Source organism: Herpailurus yagouaroundi, unplaced genomic scaffold (assembly GCF_014898765.1).
Source record: "Herpailurus yagouaroundi ecotype Mexico unplaced genomic scaffold, PumYag 139, whole genome shotgun sequence".
In the NCBI taxonomy this organism is placed as follows: domain Eukaryota; kingdom Metazoa; phylum Chordata; class Mammalia; order Carnivora; family Felidae; genus Herpailurus; species Herpailurus yagouaroundi.
Genome location: NW_024412394.1, coordinates 85001461 through 85023889, shown reverse-complemented (window position 1 = coordinate 85023889; position 22429 = coordinate 85001461).

The following is a 22429-nucleotide window of genomic DNA, read 5'->3' as shown; positions in this document are numbered from 1 at the left end:
TTCTTCATCTGGCTTTTCATTTATGTCCTTTAAAATATCTTTTATATCCCAGCAATATAAAGTATTAACTAGGATATCACTTCTTCCTCCTTAATAGCACCCAATTCCTTTGGTGCTAGATTCTAGGAGTGACAGTGGAGAAGGAGGAAGGGTAAACCTCTTTTTACTAACAACCAGCAGCTGGTGTCCTTTACTGCTTTTTCTGCAGGGTGTGTGTGTGTGTGTGTGTGTGTGTGTGTGTGTGTGTGTACACATATACATTTATAAATATCCTGCATCATAAACTGGCAGTAGTAAATAAAGTGTTTCCCTGAATTCTGTGAACCATTATAGCAACCTGAGGAGGGACTTGGAACCTCTGATCTGTAGCCAAGCTGGACAAAAGTGTGAGTAACTTGGGGACTCTACATATGAATGTTGTCTGCAGTGGAGAGAGCAGTCTTGTGGGACTGAGCCCTTAAGCTGTGGAGTCTGCATTAACTCCAGGTAGTTAGTGTTAGAATTGATATAAATTGTAGGACACCCAGTTGTGTCCACAGAGAATGGGAGAGCTTCTTGGTGCAGAAAACCCACACTCTTTTGATGTCAGGAGTCCTGTGGGTAGACACAAACCATAGTTATCACCAAGAGGTGATGATCTAAGCTAATCCCATTGGAAGCCCCTACTGTTTGAAATCGAACTTGAGTCAAGATTTTGAACTAAATGACTTGCCTAGTAGTTGTGTTATTAACACCAATAAGAATGTTGGGGAGGGAGGACACTGGACAGGAGAAAGATCATAAATTTAACCCTGAATATATTACTGCTTTATATTGTAGGCCTAAGTACAATAAATAGCTAGTTAACTTTTGGAAAGTGGCCAGATAGTTGGAAGCTGAAAAATATAAATTTTGTAGTCTGCAAAATGAGTATAAGATCTACCTCACATGTTTGTATTGGAGATTAACTATAATTATACAAGCAAAAACTCTTTGAAAACAGGAAACAGTTGTTATTTTAAGTGTTTTTTTTACACGGAAGGGAGAGTTGCAGTCCTGAGGGAGAGGAGATCCTTGAGATGCAGTATTTAATATTGAAAACAGAGGAGTGAATAAGAATACATGAAAAAGACTGAACATTTAGTAGACAGGAAGGGAAGATGAATTTGAATACTGTAGAGCAATGTAATATGCTTTCCCAGAAGTTGAAAAAGAGTCATTTTAAGGGGTAAAATGCATTAAAGAATTAAGAAGATTGAGAGTGAATAAACCGCAGTTAGAGTTGGCAATGAGTAGGTCTCCCAGTGGAATGAAGGAGAAGAGATAACAATTAAATGAATTTAAGGTCACATAGAGATGAAAGAGACACGGGACATGTTTTGCACTACAGGGAAAGAGGACAATATGTAGAGAGGGATGTGGGAATAAATATGTACATTAAGTAAGGTGTGAGATTCTAGACTGAAAAGATTATCTGTAAGAGTAATATGCCTTATGAAACATAAAGAGCTAGGTCAAGGACAAAGAGACAGGTTGGCTTTATAATAGAATCATCTTTCTCTAAAACTGAAGCAAGTCACAAACTGACAAGCTGAGGAGGAAAAAAAGTGCCCCGAATCTGAGTGTTTTCAAATAAGTAGGAAGAATAATCATTTGAGAGTAATAGGATGAAACCCGAGGAAAAGGGAAATGTGGAATTAGAAAGATAAGGGGAAAGGGGTGCCTTAGTGGCTCAGTTGTTCAAGCATCTGACTCTTGATTTCAGCTCAAGTCATACTCTCATGGTTCATGATATCAAGCCCTGAATTGGGTTCCGAGCTGACAGCACAGAGCCTGCTTGGGATCTTCTCTCTCTCTCTCCCTCTCTCTCTCTCTCCCTCCCTCCCTCTCTCCCTCTCTCTTTCTTTCTACCCCTTCTCCACTCAAGCACAAGCATGCACTCTCTCAAAATAAACAAACATTAAAAAAATAATAATAATAATAAGGTGAAAGACAAAACATCCATGGCAGCTACTATTCAGAATATTTTGTCAGGGAACCAGTAAGAGATAAATTTAAAAAGACGAAGCAGTGCTATGGGCTCAGTTAAAATTAGCATGAAATTGCAGTGAACCAGATCTGAGCAATTCCTTGTTTTCTCTGTATGGAGTTGTGCAGCCAGGGAAAAGAATCAGATTACATGAGGTAGAGCATAACCCTGGTAAAGCAGAAAATCGAAAGTGTCAACCCCCCCTTTTTTTTTCTTTCAAACAATACATTGAAGTTGGAGTCCAGATTTCTACACTTCATCTTCACTGTGAGCTAGAAAAACCAGTTTGGGGATCATTCTTGGACCAAGTCCCATTCTTTTAATATAATTTCAGTGGGAAAATTATTTCTAAGATTTCTAAACAATGATCTTATAAGTGAAATTTAAAAAAATCTCATTCATAGGTCAATAACTCCCTGTGCTAAAGAAGTTGATCTTTGAAGACTATGTTTAATAATTACTTGAAATTAATTATGATATTATTCATATCCACAGTCCCATAGCTGAAACATTGAGACAGGTATTATAAGGAAGTCTACTTGTGACTATATTTCAAGTTAAAATAAGTTAATATGGGGATTTCTAGTACGAAATTTTAAGGAAAGAATATGACCAGAGAAATTCTGAACTATTCACTGAAGCTTGTTTCTAAAATTATGTAGAATTTATACAAAATTTTAGGCAAAGAGAAATAAATTTGAGTTTTTATTTAAAAATTTCTCAGAATAGTATCTCCAATACATACACACACACGCACACACACGCACGCATATTAACCCTGCAAAACTAAATGGAAGATCATGGACATTCTAAAATTCTTCCCAGAGTGGAAATATACCCTGTTTGTAAAAAAATCATTTTTGTGAAATAAAAAAAGAAAAGAAACAAAGTAATGAGAAGGGAGAGAATTAAAAAAGGAAAATGGAGGCAAAACCAAATATTAAAAATCACAATCTAAAAACCATATAACATTTGCCAGATATATATTAAGTCCAGTGTTGGTCATGACATTTCTCTCATCTCTAACTTTATTTTTTTTCTAAATTTTAGTTTGTTCAGTAGTAGTTTGCAAATATGCTCACATTTTCCTACACTATACCCATCTTCCCAGCAGAGCCAGAGAGGAAAATACTAGAGTGCAACAAATTATCCTTCAGAGATAGGCTTTGGGAATTTAGTACTTGCTAGTAAAAACCAGGAGATTTATATAGCACAAATATTAACCATGAAATTCTTTAAATCAGGCATAGTTCTAAAGATTGAAGCCCTGTAAAACATCAGCTGAGACTATTATCTTACTTCAATTGTCATACTTATTTTATTTTACATACAAATAGAGAAACATTTTCTAAAGTAAAACAAAATACGAACAGAAACCAACCCCCCATTAAAAAAAAATACAAACAGAAGAAACAAGCCATGACATTGGATTTTTAAAAAGTAGCAGAATATAACAGAAGCTTTCTGTACAAAATATTATGAGTCCAATATTTCTTTTTAATCTCCACAAAATCAAATATTCTAATTTAATAGCTTCCAGATAACTAGCTTATTAGCAAATGATATAAAAGTAAAAAGCTCCAGGCATACCCACAAGCCTTCTCAAATGATACTTTACTTTTAGATGGCTATTAACTCTGACCCAGATGTAGTTTTCCATCCAAATAAATGAATCACCTCCTACCATTTTCAGCTTTTAAAAAAGTAAGAATAAATTAAATCTACGCCCAGAAATGACAATGAAGCTTGTTTTTATTATAACAAGCCTACTCCTTGATTATGAAGTCTGATAGCCTTTAAGCTGTTGATATATGTTTTTAATCACATCAGCATTAAATTTTAAACAGGAAATTTCTTTGTTTTATTTTTACATCTTTTCATGCATATAAGTTTTAGGGGATTGGCTGTTGGTAATTTAATAACTTTAAACGCAGTTAAATAGCCATGATTTAGTAAGACCACAAAATACAGGCACATACTTGCAAAAACCAGAGCCAAAGGGAAGCATATTTGTAAATACAAAATTCTTACCCCTAAGGTTTTCTTTCTCTTACTCTTTCCTTCCCTCTCACTTCCTTTTTTTTTTTTTTTCTTCTATATGGACAATTTGCATCTCTCCTGGCCTAACACATGACCTTCTCCACATTCACATTACTAGACTGTGACTTACCTGCCATAGAGCTCAGTTCTTAAATGGCAAAATTCCACTTGCATGTCCATAAGCTAAAATAAAGAAAGGTTGGCATAAGAAAGAGAATCTCAGAAGATACTGATGCTGGCACCTTGTGTAAAGAGCCATTAACTCAAACGAGATTCCAGTGTTATCATTATATCCAGGTCTGGGAGGATGACGTGCAGTCACCATATTCTGGTTTGTAGTCACTTGTCAATATTTAGAATTTCATCTGCTTGTGAGCAAGAATTGCATGTGTTTTTTACAAATTATATTTATGAATTTTTATACATTTGTGAATTTATTTTGTCTTCAAGTTATGTCATACGTTCATACTCTGCTTTAGTTCAAAGACCACTTCTAATAGGGATTATATTTTAAATGCTGGATCCTTGTATACATCCAAATTTTCAAATTTGTATCTAAGTCCAGTATGTTCAGTTTTTTCATCGATTTCATTTTTGTTTTCATGGTAAAAATTTACCTGATTGAAATATATTAGGAATCCTAAAAGAAATTCATACCATCCAGTGACTTTGCAAATTGAGATAATTTTCAGTTAAACCTCCCATAATCTTCCTTTTATACAAGGGAGATCATGGCAGCAGCTGGGTGGCTCAGTCAGTTAAGCATTGATTTCAGCTCAGGTCATGATCTCATGGTTCATGAGTTTGAGCCCCACGTTGGGTTCTGTGCTGACAGGGCAGAGCCTGCTTTGCATTCTCTCTTTCCCTTTCCCTCTGCTCCCCCCTCAAAATAAATAAATAAGCTTAAAATTTTTTTAAAAATAAAATAAAAGGGAGGTCATGTATGTGTTGAGCTACACATTCCTTTTTCCAGGTATTTAAGATGACTATCATACTGTATCCCTCACCCAAGGAAAGACATCCAAAGGAAAAGACCATTAGCACCTGTCACCCTTCTTTCAAATGCCAGAGAACCCGGGCCACATCATGAGCACTCTTCTCTCTTCTCCATTTCCTTCAGTTACACGTGCAGAAATGCTTAACACTTTGATGTTGTGGTAGCAGGAGGTTTTCGTGAACAAACGAACGAAGCTTCATTTGTTCTTCAGTGTTCTGAGTAGCCTTGGCTTCTGCTAGCTCTACTGCCGTCTGAGTGGCAGATGGGCCAGGTCAGCTACATCAGTGGGGCAACCATGAAATTTACTTTCCCTTACTTGTTCACCTGAAGATAAGGAAGTGGGGTGTGAACGTGATTGCCTTTGTTGAAATGTAAAAATATTTATGTTCTTTTCATTGATAGCCTAAAAGTAATAATACATACAAGGAAAGGATTATGAAAAAAGTTTTTGAAAGTAGGAAAAATGACTTCTCAAATGCTAAAGTTTTTAATTTGTCTTTAAAAAAAAACAAAGTCATTAGAAAAATATATAAATCCAGGGCACCTGGGTGGCTCAGTCAGTGGGGCTTCCGACTTCGGCACAGGTCATGATCTCGTGGTTCATGAGTTCCAGCCCCGCGTCTGGCTGCCTGCTGACAGCTCAGAGCCTGGAGCCTGCTTCGGAATCTGTGACTCCCCCTCTCTCTGTCCCCTCCCTCGCTCATGCTCTGTCTCTGTCTCTCAAAAAATAAATAAACATTAAAATTTTTTTAAGTTAAAAAAGAAAAATATATAAATCCATGAAAAATTACTTTTTTTTTTTCATAGTCTATCTTTCTATTAGGGGGAATGTTTCTGAAGACCCACAACAAATAATTTACTTCCCTAAACTTAATTTCCAGTCAATACATCCTATTATTTTATAAGGTGTGCTCTGGGTAACATATTAAAGTTCACAAAGTTTGATAGTTAAACAGACTCCAGACTAATTGGAAGAAAACTTAAATTAGTTTTTCTATGTCACGTTGACCAAAAATTATATTTGACTGACTATAATACAATTTATTATAGATACACACACACCCTTAAAGTTTCCATTTTAATAAACTACTGAAAGCAAAATTATATTATAATATAATAAATAAAATAAATTATAATATATAAAGAATTCTTAAAATAATAAAAATACTAATAATAATTGCTTAGACAGGCAAAGGATCCGAGTAGTTAATTTTCTTAGAAAATATACAAATGCCAAAAGAAACCTGAAAATTTGTTCAACATCATCAGGGAACTGCACATCAAAAGTATAATGAGATACCCTTTGCCTCTGCTAGGACGGCTATAACCAAAAAGACAGATAATAACGACTTTTGACAAGGTGGCATATAAATCAGGACCCCCATACACCACTGGTAGGAATGTAAAATGGCACAAGTTCTTTGGAAAACACTCTGCAATTCCTCAAATGAGTATTCACAGAGTTACCATATAATCCAGCAATTCCACTCCTCAGAAGTAAACATACAGCCCACTTAAAAACTGTACAGGAATGCTCATAGCAGCCTTATTCAGAATAGCCAAAGCATGGAAGCAATCCAAATGCAACATACCCATATAATAATATATATACTATGTATTATATTTGACATATCAAATGATTCTTGGCCAAGAAACAAAAGCAGAATTGTCTCATTCCCCCAGTGAATTTGGATGAAAACTAGTAGTAAAATTTGGTACAACTCCAAAAGGAGGCATTAGACAAGAACCAAGCTGGGTCGATAAGGGATTGCCCATGAGATCGCACACATATTTATGCTACATAAAGGTCAAGTGCTTGTATCCTATCACTCTGTAAACATCACCACTATCTGAACAATAGGCATGCTTTATTGGGGAAATTATTTTTCTCTGTTACTATGCTTCTGTATCAGTAGGTTGGTTCAATAATAAACATGTGAGAACTTTTGCTTGAAAAAAGATTTTTATATACTTTAAAAAATAAAAAGCAATAAAGTACTGATACACACTTTGACATGGATGACCTTAAAAACATCATGCTAAGAGAAAGAAACCCGTCACAAAAGACTACATATTGTCTGATTGTGACTCTGAAATGTCTAGCATAAGCAAATCTTTAAAGACAGAAGGCAAATTAGTGGTTGCCTAAAGTTGGGACAGTAGGAGGGTAGTTGGGAGGAAATGAGGAGTGATTGTAAATGGGCATGGGATTTCTTTTTGGGATGATGAAAATATTCTAAAACCGATTGTGGCAATGGTTACACAATTCTGAATATGTAAATCACATTGAATTGTACATTTCAAGAGGGTAAATTGTATGGTATGTGAATTATATCCCAATAAAGCTGTTACGAAAAAATATATTAGAATAATCATTCCTGAAGATAATACATCACTTAATATTCCCCCAAAGGAACCTGGTATGTTAAGTCACATCAACCAAATAACAGCGTCATCCCAGCATTATTATCACCAATGTGGTGAACAATCCCTCTCCTTCCAAAAGAAACCCAAAAGCTGACTTGACTTTTAAAGCAGCTAAAAACAACCCTGAGGCTGTTTTCTTGCTCTCCTAAGTAAATATGAATTTTGGAAAAAGCTTTAACTGGGTTTCACTCTGTCTAATAAAATCCAATAGACAATTTAGGCTTTAACCCAGAGACTATTTGCAGTAGTGGAAATCTGGAAATGATGGTAATATTTTTGCCCTCCCTTTAGAAGTGTGCCTTCACACCAGGGTCATCCGATTCAGGTGAAACATTTTGGGGTATGGAATAAGACCAGAAACAGGTACTTATTTAATAAACACATATTTAATAATGTAAAATTTTTAAATTAGTTACTATAAAATTTCTCCAGCCTATTTCCTGGGATTCATGTCTGCATGAGGAAACATTCTGATTAGTTTACTACCATTAAAATTAGGTTTTTTCTTTTAAATATTTAATATGTGGTTTACTTTTATTATTGCATAGGGTAATGTTGTTTGACTTTCCTTCATCTAGCAAAAAACACAGTTTTATAATGTATGATGAAGTGAAGCAAACATAAGCAAAACCAGAAAGAATTTATGTTCTTTATTCATAAGAAATAGTAAAATATCATAATTTATTTAATTTATTTTACACTGTATACAATTTATTATGATAGAAAACAATTCGGAAAGGACTCTATTAAATACATATTATCTTACATTAAAGCTGTGAGTTAATTTAAATGATTAAAACAACTTTGGGGAGTGATTGTAAATGGTCATATGTAAAATAAGAATAGTTATAGTATGTACCTCATAGAGTAGTTGGAAAGATGAAACGAGCTGAGGCATGTGCAGTGCTTGCTGTGATAACTGCCATATAATCCAAAATTTAGCACCTATTCTGCACACTTATTTGGTAAGTAGATAAAGAATTAGTTGGAAAACCTGGGAATTCATTCTTGCCAGAGTTATAGTGAATGATGGTCCAGTTTCAAAGGTTGTGAAGAAAGCTAAGCTAATCTCTCTCTCTCTCTCTCTCTCTCTCTCTCTCTCTCTCTGCCACCCCCTCCCTTGCTTGTTCGCTCTCTCTATCAAAATTAAATAAACATTAAAACATTTTTTAAAAATAAATATTTGACAAAAATATCCAATTCCTTATCATTGTGATATAAGCAACTAAAACTCATTTTAAGTCATATTCTTGAGATGTAAAGTAGCAGAGATCTGAAGTATAATGTGAGAATCAAAAGAATATTAAAATTAAATTCTTGTACAAAGTTACAAATATCTATAGAAATTTTGGTACATGTTAACAAGAAACTAGTTTTCAGATGTCTGTGAATTTATTTAAATAACAATCTTTCTCCCTAAGAAATAATATAGCCTTTTTATTTTTATGCATTATGTACAATAAAAGAAAGAAGCACTGTGCAGTGATGTGGTTGAAAGGTTATTATTACTCCAATGATAGAAACAAAAGTATATTATCACTCGGATGATGTCAATGAAAGGGTATCATTACTTTTTCTGAGCAGAACATTCTGGTAAGTAAACACACAAGTGTAGTATTTATTACATTTCATTCCACATGTGTCTCCAAGGAAATCAGAAGGAAATGCAATTAGTTTGTGATATTTGGGGGAAAATCTTTGGCTTCATTTGTTCAACAAAAAAATCTCTGAATCAATTATACTTTCATCAAATTTCCCTTCACATCACAACATTCTGTTTTGCCATTCACTCTTTTCACACATATCTCAAGGTTAGCATGCTACAGAGAGTGAAAATAAAAACCCAAATTCTACAAGAAAGCACTTAAAACTTCCCATGGTAACTTTATCCATAGTTATATATGTTAAACAGTCTCATGTATATTGCATCCTTATAAGCCTTTGAAAATAAGCATTTTCCTGCAAAATTTCATTATGATATGTAAATAAATAAATCTCTCCCAAATGTTATATTATTATAAACTAAAATTAAGCAAATTTGTTATTTAAGTTACTTACTACCTTCTTAGAAGCCAATATTCATTGTTCTTTGCATTTGTTCAAGTGAACTGTCAAGCTTAGAGACATTTAAATACCACTAATGATGCTATAGATACAATAGATCACACGTGAAGGAACATAATTCAAAACTGAAAAATTATGTTTTCATGTAAAAGTTAACAGCTGAATCTTAATATGTTCAAACACATGCTTTTCTTACCAAACTTTTTCTCTCCAAAACTACAAAGAACCAACCAAAAAAAAAATTAGATAGGAAACTACAAACTCCCAAGAATACGCGTGACTTACCTCTATGGTCAGTCTGGTATCTAGAATAAGATGTCGTCTATCCATAGACAAAGCTTTCACCATGAACATCAAGGAAGATCCAGCTGGACAGGCTGGCTAATTGACATTTTCCAGGTGCCTATTGTTCTCAGACAGTAGAAAAATGTCTATGTAAATGATGGTCAGAAAAAAATACATACTTCAATTTACTGTCTCATAATTCAGTTAACCTATTGATGGGTGGATCAGCTCAGAATAATTACCTTTATATTTCCTTAGTTCTCTTTTTGGAGATTTCTTCTTTTGAGCTCCCCCCCTACATAATTTACCTCTTCTCTTTCTTTCCTTCTTCACAGAAATCTGTCCTTGATATTTTTAATTCTTTACCTTTTATATAGTTCACTTGTTTTCAATTCTCTAGGACAAAGACCATGACTATTGCCCATGCTTATTTTAGAAAATGCCTATCCTTAGCTTTCTTCACAACCTTTGAAACTGGACCATCATTCACTATAACTCTGGCAAGAATGAATTCCCAGGTTTTCCAACTAATTCTTTATCTACTTACCAAATAAGTGTGCAGAATAGGTGCTAAATTTTGGATTATATGGCAGTTATCACAGCAAGCACTGCACATGCCTCAGCTCGTTTCATCTTTCCAACTACTCTATGAGGTACATACTATAACTATTCTTATTTTACATATAAGGAACCTGAGATATAGAGAGAAGTAATTTTAAACCATTCACACAGCTACTATAAGGCAGAGCTGGGATTTAAAACCACACTCTTGGGCTACTGCTTCTATAACCACTGTATCGCTACATTCATCAGTCTTTCTTCTAATCCCTCATAAAGCTAAAAATTCATGCCTATAGAATAAATATAGACTTTAAAGTAAGTTATGATAACTTTTATTATTTAGGGTTGTAAAGCATGAAGGGAAGAAAATAATGTTTGTTGAAAGTGATTTAAATTAGTATTGGACCAAAGGGCCTAAAGTAAACAATTCTGTAGTCAAATTAAAATGCAAATAAACAGCACTATTCTGGCTTCCCTTTGGCTACTGTCATACATGCTTAAAATACGTAATGTCTACGCATTACTAACTAGTGGAGATTGTCATGTGGACACTAAATTTTCTCTCTCATTTCAAGTGCTATGCAATTCAGAAATAGAAACAGGTATCAAGAGATAGATATCAAAATACCAGCACTGTTGTTAAATTGGAGGATTCATTCTAAACTTATAAGTATGGGCTTCCTGGTACTCCCACTTAAGTGTAAACTTTGAGACTCCCCTCTGATGGACAGTTTGAGTCTCCAGGTAGAGACAGACCGTCTTATGCAGATAACTGGAAGAAGAATCCTTCAAATACTTAGTGGGTTGCAAAGATAGAGTCTACATGGGTGAGTGACTTTTTAACACCCAACAACATGAAGCAATGGTGTTACATAGTCGCCACTCACCATCAGATCACTTTTTTTGCCAAAAGTAGGATAGAATAAGAAGTAAAGAGAGTTACTCAAGATAATATGCTTTATTTTTGTATGTCCTTGAAATTCTCGCAATGCATATCAAGTACAAAATGGCAAAGCATACTTTAAAAAATTCAAGTACATTTTTAGACCATATTCTTTTATAATAATGTGATAATATATTACATAATATATGTAATACTTATTGTAGAAAATATATTCTCTGTAAAAAAATTCACACACAGGAATATATATGCCTGTACCTCTCTCTTTACACACACACACACACACACACACACACACACACACACACACACACACACTCTTCAAGAAACATTTAAATTTTTTTAACGGTTATTTATTTTTGAGAGACAGAGTGCAAGCAGGGGAGGGGCAGAGAGAGAAAGAGACCCAGAATCCAAAGCAGGCTCCAGGCTCTGAGCTATCACCACAGAGCTCAACATAGGGCTCGAACTCATGAACCACGAGATCATAACCTGAACTGGAGTCAGGATGCTTAACAGACTGAGCCACCCAAGCGCCCCATTCAAGAAACATTAAAATTAAAAAAAAAAAATTAACGTTTATTTATTTTTGAAACAGGGACAGAGCACAAGTGGAGGAGGGGCAGAAAGAGAGGGAGACACAGAATCCGAAGCAGGCTCCAGGCTCTGGGCTGTCAGCACAGAGCCCCATGCGGGGCTCGAACCCATGAACCACGAGACCATGACCTGAGCTAAAGTTGGACGCAACCAACTGACCACCCAGGCACCTAAGAAACCTTTTAAAATAAATTATTTTTGCAGACTACTACCAAACAAATCTTTATTTGATTGACTGCAACCTAGGGACCTCTGAGCGGTAGGAAACAGATGACATATTTGACTTCTACCTAGACATATCTGTTAGAAAGAATCATGAATTTGAAAGGTTGTGAGCTACAGTGGCATATAATTAATATAATAGTATTAGGATACACAATTTTTGTTATTCTCTTTTATATGTATATAATTTATTTCATTAATAACAAAGACAGTATTTTTTTGTTGAGCACCAAGTAGCAGAATGATGACCAGTAGGTAGTACTTAAAAGATTTTCATTCTGGGGCCCCTGGGTGGCGCAGTTGGTTAAGCGTCCGACTTCAGCCAGGTCACGATCTCGCGGTCCATGAGTTCGAGCCCCGCGTCAGGCTCTGGGCTGATGGCTCAGAGCCTGGAGCCTGTTTCCGATTCTGTGTCTCCCTCTCTCTCTGCCCCTCCCCCGTTCATGCTCTGTCTCTCTCCGTCCCAAAAAATAAATAAACGTTGAAAAAAAAAAGAAATTAAAAAAAAAAAGATTTTCATTCTGTGTGAAGACTTTTGCAACAATTAAAATGCATATTTTTTTATATTTGTAAAATCTACATTTAAACCATTGAAATGCAAAACTGAAACATTTCAGTTCACATATCCTAATAAGGACATGCTTTGACACACATACACCACCACTATCACAACTGAAAAAAACTAATAATTTCAATGTCATATCACTCAGTTGTTATTCAGAGTTCCCCAATTGCACTCAAAATATGTTTTATTGTTTTTCTAAACTCCAGTATCCATTTAAAATGTCATGTATTGCAAGAAAGATTCTTATGTCCCTGAAATCACTTTGAATCCAGATCTCTCTGACTCTTTTGGAGAGCATTTTCTCTTTTCTCTTGACTATGACTTTCTTAAAAAGTCAAGACCAGTTGGTTTCAAGAGTATTTCATAATATGGATTTGCCTGATTATTTCATAGTGATGTGATTTAACTTGTTTCTCTAATTCCCATACTTCTTGTCAACTACAAGTTAAAGACATTATTAAGAGTAAACATTTTTGTTAGGACTACATTATTGGAGGCACCTGGGTGGCTCAGTTGGTTAAGTGTTCAACTTCGCCTCAGGTCATGACCTCATGGCTCTCATGAGTTCAAGCCCCTCATTGGGCTCTGTGCTGGCAGCTCAGAGCCTGAAGCCTGCTTCAAATTCTGTGTCTTCTTCTCTCTCTGCCCATCTCTGCTCTCTTTCTCTCTGTCAAAAATAAATAAATCTTAAAAAAAATTAATTAAGGGGCGCATGGGTGGCTCAGTCGGTTGAGCATTCAACTTTGGCTCAGGTCATGATCTCACGGTTCATGAGTTCGAGCCCTGCATCAGGCTCTGTGCTGATGGCTTGGAGCCTGGAGCCTGCTTCAGATTCTATGTCTCCCTCTCTCTCTGCCCCTCCGCCACTCACACTCTGACTCTATCTCTCTCAAAAACAAATAAAAAAAATTTTTTTTTAATTAATTAAGACCACATTATTGGTGGGGAGCCTGGGTGGCTCATTCGGTTGAGCGTCTGACACTGGATCTCGGCTTAGGTCATGACCTCATGGTTCTTGGTTTGGAGCCTGGCATTGGGTTCTGTGCTGACAGTGTGTAGACTGCTTGGGATTCCTTCTCACTGTCTCTCCTCCCCTCCCCTGCACACACTGTCTCTCTTTCTCTCTTTCTGTCTCTCAAAATAAATAAATAAACTTAAAAAACATATTTCTTTAAAAAAAGACTATGTTATTGGTAATAAGTTACATATTTTATATTGCATAGCAGAGGAGATCCAAACTGTCAGGTGGTCCTATTATTAGCAAATGCTTAGATTGTCAATATGGATAGGGTAGTGACAGCCAGATATTTCCATAGTAAATTTACATTTTCCCCTTTGCAAATAGTAAAAAACCTATGGAGTGATACTTTATCACTGTGAGACTACTGGCCTCCCCAACAATAGCTTCTGTTGATATTCCTGCCTAAACTGGATATTATATTGATACTATATAGTGACTTTTTAAATCTACCTTTTGGCTACATTTATTAGTTTATCTGTCTCATTTCTTTTTTTGTTTGTTTGTTTGTGGAATATGTCTATTGACTCATGGATTTTTTTTGTTTATTCAAATGTATAAGTATTTACCACCATTGTTATTTCTTCTCTATTTTTTTTTTAATTTTTTTTTCAACGTTTATTTATTTTTGGGACAGAGAGAGACAGAGCATGAACGGGCGAGGAGCAGAGAGAGAGGGAGACACAGAATCGGAAACAGGCTCCAGGCTCTGAGCCATCAGCCCAGAGCCCGACGCGGGGCTCGAACTCCCGGACCGCGAGATCGTGACCTGGCTGAAGTCGGACACTTAACTGACTGCGCCACCCAGGCGCCCCTCTTCTCTATTTTTTAATGTTCAAATTTTTTCAAATTATACCAAATGCTATAAAATTTTAAAAATCCTTACAGCAAGGAATACCAAAAGCAAAACCAATAGTCAAACAATATGACTGACTGGAAGAGATAATTATATATCAAATGGTAAAAGACAATATATATAATATCCAAATACGCTTATAACCTAAAATTGTAAAGGGCAAACAACCAATGGAAATGTGTATGAAGGTTTAAATGGAAGTTAATAGATGAACAAATCCAGTCAAGTAGCAAACATGAAAAATGTCCAAATTTGCTAGTTATCATAGAAATTCAAATGTCCCATCACATTTTACCTTTCTCACTGGCAAATATTTTTAAATGGACATTTTGCTGACTTGTGTGAATAAGAGAGAAATAATGCTCACACACTTAGTAGTAAAGTGAGTTATCATACCCATTTCAGAAATCAATATAGCAACATCTAACAAAATAAGTATCTACAGTCTTTAAGCCAAATTTCTAACTCCTGGGCTCCAAGCTATAGAAAGAAAGTCACCACTTCCTAGAATTAGAATATCTATATATTCTATATAGATAAATATAGATATAGATATAGATATAGATATAGATATAGATATAGATATAGATGTACGGGTATGGTTATTGCTTCACTGACTGTTGTAGAAGGAAAAAATAAACCTACTCTGGAGAAAAAAATAAACAAATTGAATACTCATCAACAGAGGAATGCATACGCTAGAACAGTAAACAGTCATTAAAAATAATGAATTTGAACCAGTGGAAAAGCTTCTGTAAGGTAATGTTGAGTGAGAAAATCAAGATGCTAAAAGGGATGTAAAGTAGGATTCAACCTCAATAAAACCAAAAAGAGGGGGCACCTGGGTGACTAAGTCAGTTGAGTGACAGACTCTTCATTTCTGCTTGGGTCATGATCCCAGGGTTATGGGATCAAGCTCTGCATCAGGCTCCACACCCAGTGTGAGTCTGCCTGGAATTTCTCTCTCTCTCTCTCTCTCTCTCCCTCTCCCTCCCTCCCTCCCTTCTCCCCCTCTCCCTCCCTCACTCTCTGTCTCTAAAAAAAGAAAAAAAGAAAAAAGAAAACCAAAAGACCAAATAATCCCTATGTTTTCTTCTGGAAGTTTTATGGTTTCAGGTCTCACACTGAAATATTTAATTCATTATGAGTTTATTTGTGTAGGCTGTAAGAAAGAGGTCCAGTTTTATTCTTTGGCATGTAGGTATCCAGTTTTCCCAAAACCTCTTGTTGAAGAGATGGTCTTTTACCCCATTGTATATTATTGCTTCCTTTGCCATCGATTGACCATAAACACATGGGTTTGTTTTTGGATTCTATTCTGTTCCATTGATGTGTCTATTTTTGTGCCAGTGCTATACTGTTTTGATTGCTGCAGCTTTGTAGTGTATCTTGAAATCCGAAATTGCAATACCTCCAGCTCTGCCCTTCTTTCTCAAGAATTATTTGGCTATTGGGGTCTTTGTGGTTTTATACAAATTTTAAGATTCTTTGTTCTAGTTTTGTGAAAAAAATGCTGGCATTTTGATGGGAACTGCATTAAATCTGTAGATTGCTTTAGATAATATATAACTTTTAACAATATTGGCTCTTCCAGTTCATGAGCACAGAATATCTTTCCATTTTGGTGTCATCTTCAATTTCTTTCATCAGTATTTTATATTTTTTTGGAATGAAGATCATTTACCTCCTTTGTTAAGTTTATTTCTAGGCATTTTATTCTTTCTGATATAATTGTAAATGGGATTGTGTTCTTAATTTCTCTTTCTGCTATTTCATTATTAGTGTATATAAAGGCAACAGGTTTCTGTATATTAATTTTGTATCCTGCAACTCCACTGAGTTAATTTATTAGTTCTAGTAGTTTTTTGGTAGAGTGTTTAAAATTTTCTATGTGTAGTATCATGTCATCTGCAAATAGTAAAAGTTTTACTTCATTTCCAATATGGATGCCTTTTTTTTGCTTTTTCTCGTCTGCTGTAGCTAAGATGTCTCATACTGTGTTGAATAAAAGTGGTGAGATTGGACACCCTGATTTTGTTCTTGATCTTAGAGGGAAAGCTCTCAGTTTTTCACCATTGAGTATGACATTAGCTGTGGATTTTTCATATGGCCTTATTCTGTTGAGGTATGTCCCCTCCAGACCTACTTTGTTGAGAATTGTTATCATGAATGGATGTTGTACCTTATCAAATGTTCTTTCTGCATCTTATTGAGATGATTATATGGTTTGCCTCATTTCTCTTGTTAATGTGATATATCACATTAATTGATTTGCAAATATTGAATTACCCTTTTATCCCAGGAACAGATCTCACTTGATCATGGTCAATTTTTTAATGTATTTTTAATGGATTCAGTGTGCTAATATTTTGAGGATTTCTCTATCTATATTCATCAAACATGTCCATCAGCCTATAGTTCTCTTTTTCTCTAGTGTCTTTGTCTGGTTTTGGTATCAGGGTAATGCTGGCCTTCTCCAATGAATTTGAAAGCTTTCCTTCCTCTTCTATTTTTTGAGTGTTTGAAAAGAATAGGTATTAATTCTTCTTTAAATGTTTGGTAGAATTCACCTGTGAAGGCTGCTGGTCATGGACTTTTGTTTGTTAGGAAGTTTGACTACTGATTTGATTTTTTTGCTAATAAACAGTCTGTTCAAATTTTCTATTCCTTCCTGCTTCGTTTTGGAAGGTTATATGTTTCTAGGAATTTATCCATTTCTTTTAGGTTGTCCAGTTTGTTGGCATATAGTTTTTCATAACATTCTCTTGAAATCCTTTGTATTTCTGTGGTATCAATTGTCATTTCTCCTTCTATACTTCTGATTTACTTGAGTCCTCTATTTTTTGACAGGTCTGAGATCTTCCACTCTTTTCTCAAGTTCAATGAGTGTCTTTGTCATCCTTACTTTGAATTCTTTCATTTGGGACCTATTTCTCTGTCCTCTCATTTTGTCTAATGTTGCATTTGTTTCTATGTATGAGGAATATCCAATACATCTTCTGATCTTGAAAATAGTGACCTTATGAAGAAGAGGTCCTGTGGTGTCCTATAATGCAATGTCTCCTATTCACCAGAACCAGGTGCTCCATGGTTGTCTCTTATGTCGGCTGTGTGCACCCTACCATTGTGGCTGAGCCCTGTTTGCCTTCAGTCCACTGAGCTGCTATGGCCCACTTTGCCTGTTTGCAGGCTTTGGTTCCTGTGCTGTTAAGGGACCAGTTAGGACCCACCATGGGATTTTAGTTGTATGGTGTCAGCAGTAGGACCAAATTAAATGCCCGCCTTCACCCCATTTGCCAGAGCTGTGGTCACACCGGGCTGCAAAGCATTCTCCCTGTGTTTTCCCCTTCGAGACTTTTGTTGGTGGGTGGGGCCAGCAGTCAGTCCAGATGCCTGCTAGGGCTGCAGACACACTGATTGGCAGGGCATTCTCTCTGCACTGGCAGTTATGATGTTCAGTTGCTGGGGCTGTGAGTGCACTGGTGTGTGTGGTTATCTTCCCCTCTCCCCAGAGTAAGAGTCACTGGGAGTAGCACAGTCCTTGTCAGGGCTGCTTGCAGAATGAAAGGCTTTGGAGGGTCTCCTACTCAGGGTTAGCCAGTTAGGTAGAGAGTGTTGGCAACATCCTGCAGGTGATTAGCTATCTAGGCTGGGGGTGGCGTGGTAGGGGAGAGAAACGGCACCTGTCGCCTCTTTGTTCTTGGAGAAGTCTCTAAAGATTCCAGCCCCTCCAGCACACATGCTATTATTAGCAAATAAATGTCCTTAAGGTAAACCCCAGATGCTTTTCAAACTGCTGCTTCTGTGCTGTGTCTCAGTGGTGTATTTTTGTTACATCGTCTCTATAAGGGCAAAGACTCCATTTCCTACCATCCTCTGGCTCTCCCAGAGCTGAGATCACTGTTTTAAAGTACCTGGAGTTAGCACCAAAAAACCATAAAATACCTAGGAATAAATCTAACCAAAGAGGTGAAAAATCTATACACTGAAAACTATAGAAAGCTTACGAAAGAAATTGAAGAAGACAGAAAAAAAATGGAAAAAGATGCTCCTGGATAGGAAGAACAAATACTGTTAAAATGTCGATACTACCCAAAGCAATCTATGTATTCAATGCCATCCCTATCAAAATAACACCAGCATTCTTCACAGAGCTAGAACAAACAATCCTAAAATTTGTATGGAACCAGAAAAGACCCTGAATAGCCAAAGCAATCTGGAAAAAGAAAACCAAAGCAAGAGACATCACAATCCCGGACTTCAAGCTATACTACAAAGCTGTAACCATCAAGACAGAATGGTACTGGCCCAAGAACAGACACTCAGATCAATGGAACAGAAGAGAGAACCCAGAAATGGACCCACAAACTTATGGCCAACTAATCTTTGACCAAGCAGGAAAGAATATCCAATGGAATAAAGACAGTCTCTTCAGCAAGTGGTGCTGGGAAAACTGGACAGTGACATGCAGAAGAATGAACCTGGATCACTTTCTTACACCGTACACAAAAATAAACTCAAAATGGATGAAAGACCTCAATGTAAGACAGGAAGCCATCAAAATCCTCGAGGTGAAAGCAGGCAGAAACTTCTTTGATCTTGGTAGCAGCAACTTCTTACTCAACACATCTCCGGAGACAAGGGAAACAAAAGCAAAAATGAACTATTGGGACGTCATCAAAATAAAAAGCTTCTGCACAGCAAAGGAAACAATCAGCAAAACTAAAAGGCAACTGACAGAACAGGAGAAGATATTTGCAAACGACATATCAGATAAAGGGTTAGTATCCAAAATCTATAAAGAACTTATCCAACTCAACACCCATAAAACAAATAATCCAGTGAAGAAATGGGCAAAAGACATGAATAGACACTTCTCCGAGGAAGACATCCAGATGGCCAACCGACACATGATAAAACGCTCAACATCACTCATCATCAGGGAAATACAAATCAAAACCACAATGAGATACCACCTTATGCCTGTCAGAATGGCTAACATTAACAACTCAGGCAACAACAGATGTTGGCGAGGATGCAGAGAAAGAGGATCTCTTTTGCACTGCTGGTGGGAATGCAAGCTGGTGCAGCCACTCTGGAAAACAGTATGGAGGTTCCTCAAAAAACAAAAAATAGAACTACCCTACGACCCAGCAATTGAACTAGTAGGCATTTATATAAGGGATACAGGTGTGCTCTTTCAAAGGGACACATGCAACCCCATGTTTATAGCAGCACTATCAACAATAGCCAAAGTATGGAAAGAGCCCAATGTCCATTGATGGATGAATGGATAAAGAAGATGTATATATACACAATAGAGTATTACTCGGCAATCAAAAAGAATGAAATCTTGCCATTTGCAACTATGTGGATGGAACTGGAGGGTATTACACTAAGTGAAATTAGTCAGTCAGAGAAACACAAAAATCGTATGACTTCACTCATATGAGGACTTTAAGAGACAAAACAGATGAACATAAGGGAAGGGAAACAAAAAAATATAAAAACAGGGAGGGGGACAAAACGGAAGAGACTCATAAATATGGAGAACAAACTGAGGTTTACTGGAGGGGGTGTGGGAGGAGGGATGGGCTAAATGGGTAAGGGGCACTAAGGAATCTACTCCTGAAATCACTGTTGCACTATATCCTAACTAATTTGGATGTAATTTTAAAAAAATAAAATTAATTTTTAAAAAAGTACCTAGATTTAGGCCCCACTTGTTATAAAAATTGTGAAGTTAAGCCCCATGGGTTCCAAAGCCAGATTTTAGGGGGCATCATTTTCCCACTGCAGGTCCCCCATGTCTAGAGTGCCTGGTGTAGGATGTGCTCTTCTCTCCCTCTGCGCCTGTGGTGTCCCTCCCGTTTGTGGTTAGTCTCTTCTAGAGTTTGGTTCCCGACCACATCTGCCCCTCCTATCCTTTTCCATGTGCCCTCATCTTATATTAACTGTGGCAAGTCTCTTCTGCCAATCCTCATTGTTTTTTGAGTTCTATGCACTGATGTGGCTATTATCTAGGTATGTCCATGGGATGAAATGAAATGAGTAGGATCCTCCTACTCTACCATCCTCCCAGAAGTTGACACGAAATAATTTTAAAGATGAGCAAAAGATGTGCATGGCTACTTATAAAAATGGATGTGCAAATGTCTAGTAAGCCTATGAAAACAAGTTCAACATAAGCAGTCATTAGGAAAATGTGCATTAAAATACATTGTGATAACCTCACATCCACTAGAGTAGTTATAATCAAAACAACTGACAGTATCAAGAGTTGGCAAGCATATGGAGAAATGTTGCTGGTGGGAATGAACAATGGCACAGTTACTTTGAAAAAGTGGTAGTTTGGTAGTTTCTCAAAAAAGTTGACACATACTTACCCTATAATCCAGAAATCCCAGTTCTAGGCATCTACCCAAGAGAAATGAAAACATACATTTACAAAAATATTGGGTACAAATAAGCACTATTCGTAAATGCATATTTAAAACAATTCATAATGGGCAAAAACTAAACAAACCGAATACTCATCAACTCTTCAATGGATGAGCAAAATATGGTATATTCAAACATGAAATACTACTCAGCAATTAAAGGAACAAAAAATACATGCAACAATATGCATGAACCTCAAAAACACTAAATGAAGAAACTAGACAAAAAGACTACACAGTTCATAATGCCATTTATACAAAGTTTCTAAAAAATTATAGAGATAAATAGATCAGTGGTTGTCTGTGCCTAGTGTGGGAGTAGGAGATAACTGCAAAGGGGCACAAGGGAATTTTTTTTGGTAAGTGAATGCATAATGATATAAATTTCTACAGTTGAAATAGGTGAATTTTATGGTATGTAAATGATATTCCAATGAAGTTGTTAAAATATGATGGGATACATACATCACTGGGAAAGGGAGCTGGTGTTTCATGGTGCTGATGAATCAAAGGAAAGAAGAGTTGGGATAGTAATTGAAAAAAAAACTTGAAGACGATCAAATGCATAACTTCAAAACATAAATTGTAATTCCAATTTCTCAAATTCAGTTGACCCCTGAAACAATACAGGTTTGAACTGCACGGGTCTGCTTACATACAGATTTTTTACGATAAATACAATACAGTACTGTAAATGTATTTTCTCTTCCTTATGATTTCTTAATAACATTTGCTTTTCTCTAGCTTACTTTATGTAAGAATATAGTATATAATAATGTAGTATACAAAATATGAGTTAATTGCTATGTTATTGGTAAGGCTTTCAGTAAACAGTAAGCTATTAGTAAAGATTTTGGGGGGTGACTGGGTGGCTCAGTTGGTTAAGCGGGTGACTTCAGCTCAGGTCATGTTCTCACAGTTCGTGAGTTTGACCCCTTCATTGGGCTCTGTGATGACAGCTCAGAGCCTGGAGCCTGTTTCAGATTCTGTGTCTCCCCCTTTCTCTCTCTGCCCCTCCCCCACTCATGCTCGCTCTCTCTCTCTCTCTCTCTCTCTCTCTCTCATAAATAAACACTAAAAAATTAAAAAGAAAAAAAAGTAAAGATTTGAGGGAATTAAAAGTTAGATGAGGATTCATGACTGAGCCCCTAACCCAGCATTATTCAATGGCCAGCTGTATTTATCTGAGTATATCAGATACAATACACTATAAAATATTTCTGTTGTTTTCAATTTTCAAAAAAGAAAGATGGACTATCAGACATTTTAATCAGAAAATATCAAAATGTTAATTTTGTTTTCAATTCTGTAACTAAAATTGACATTGGCTGATAGTAACTTTGCTATAAAACCATTATTGTAATCCCTCATGGGGGAAATATCAGCATTAACTAAAAGGCAATACCACCCTCCCTAATGGAAAAAAAAAAAAATAGAGATGTTCCAAG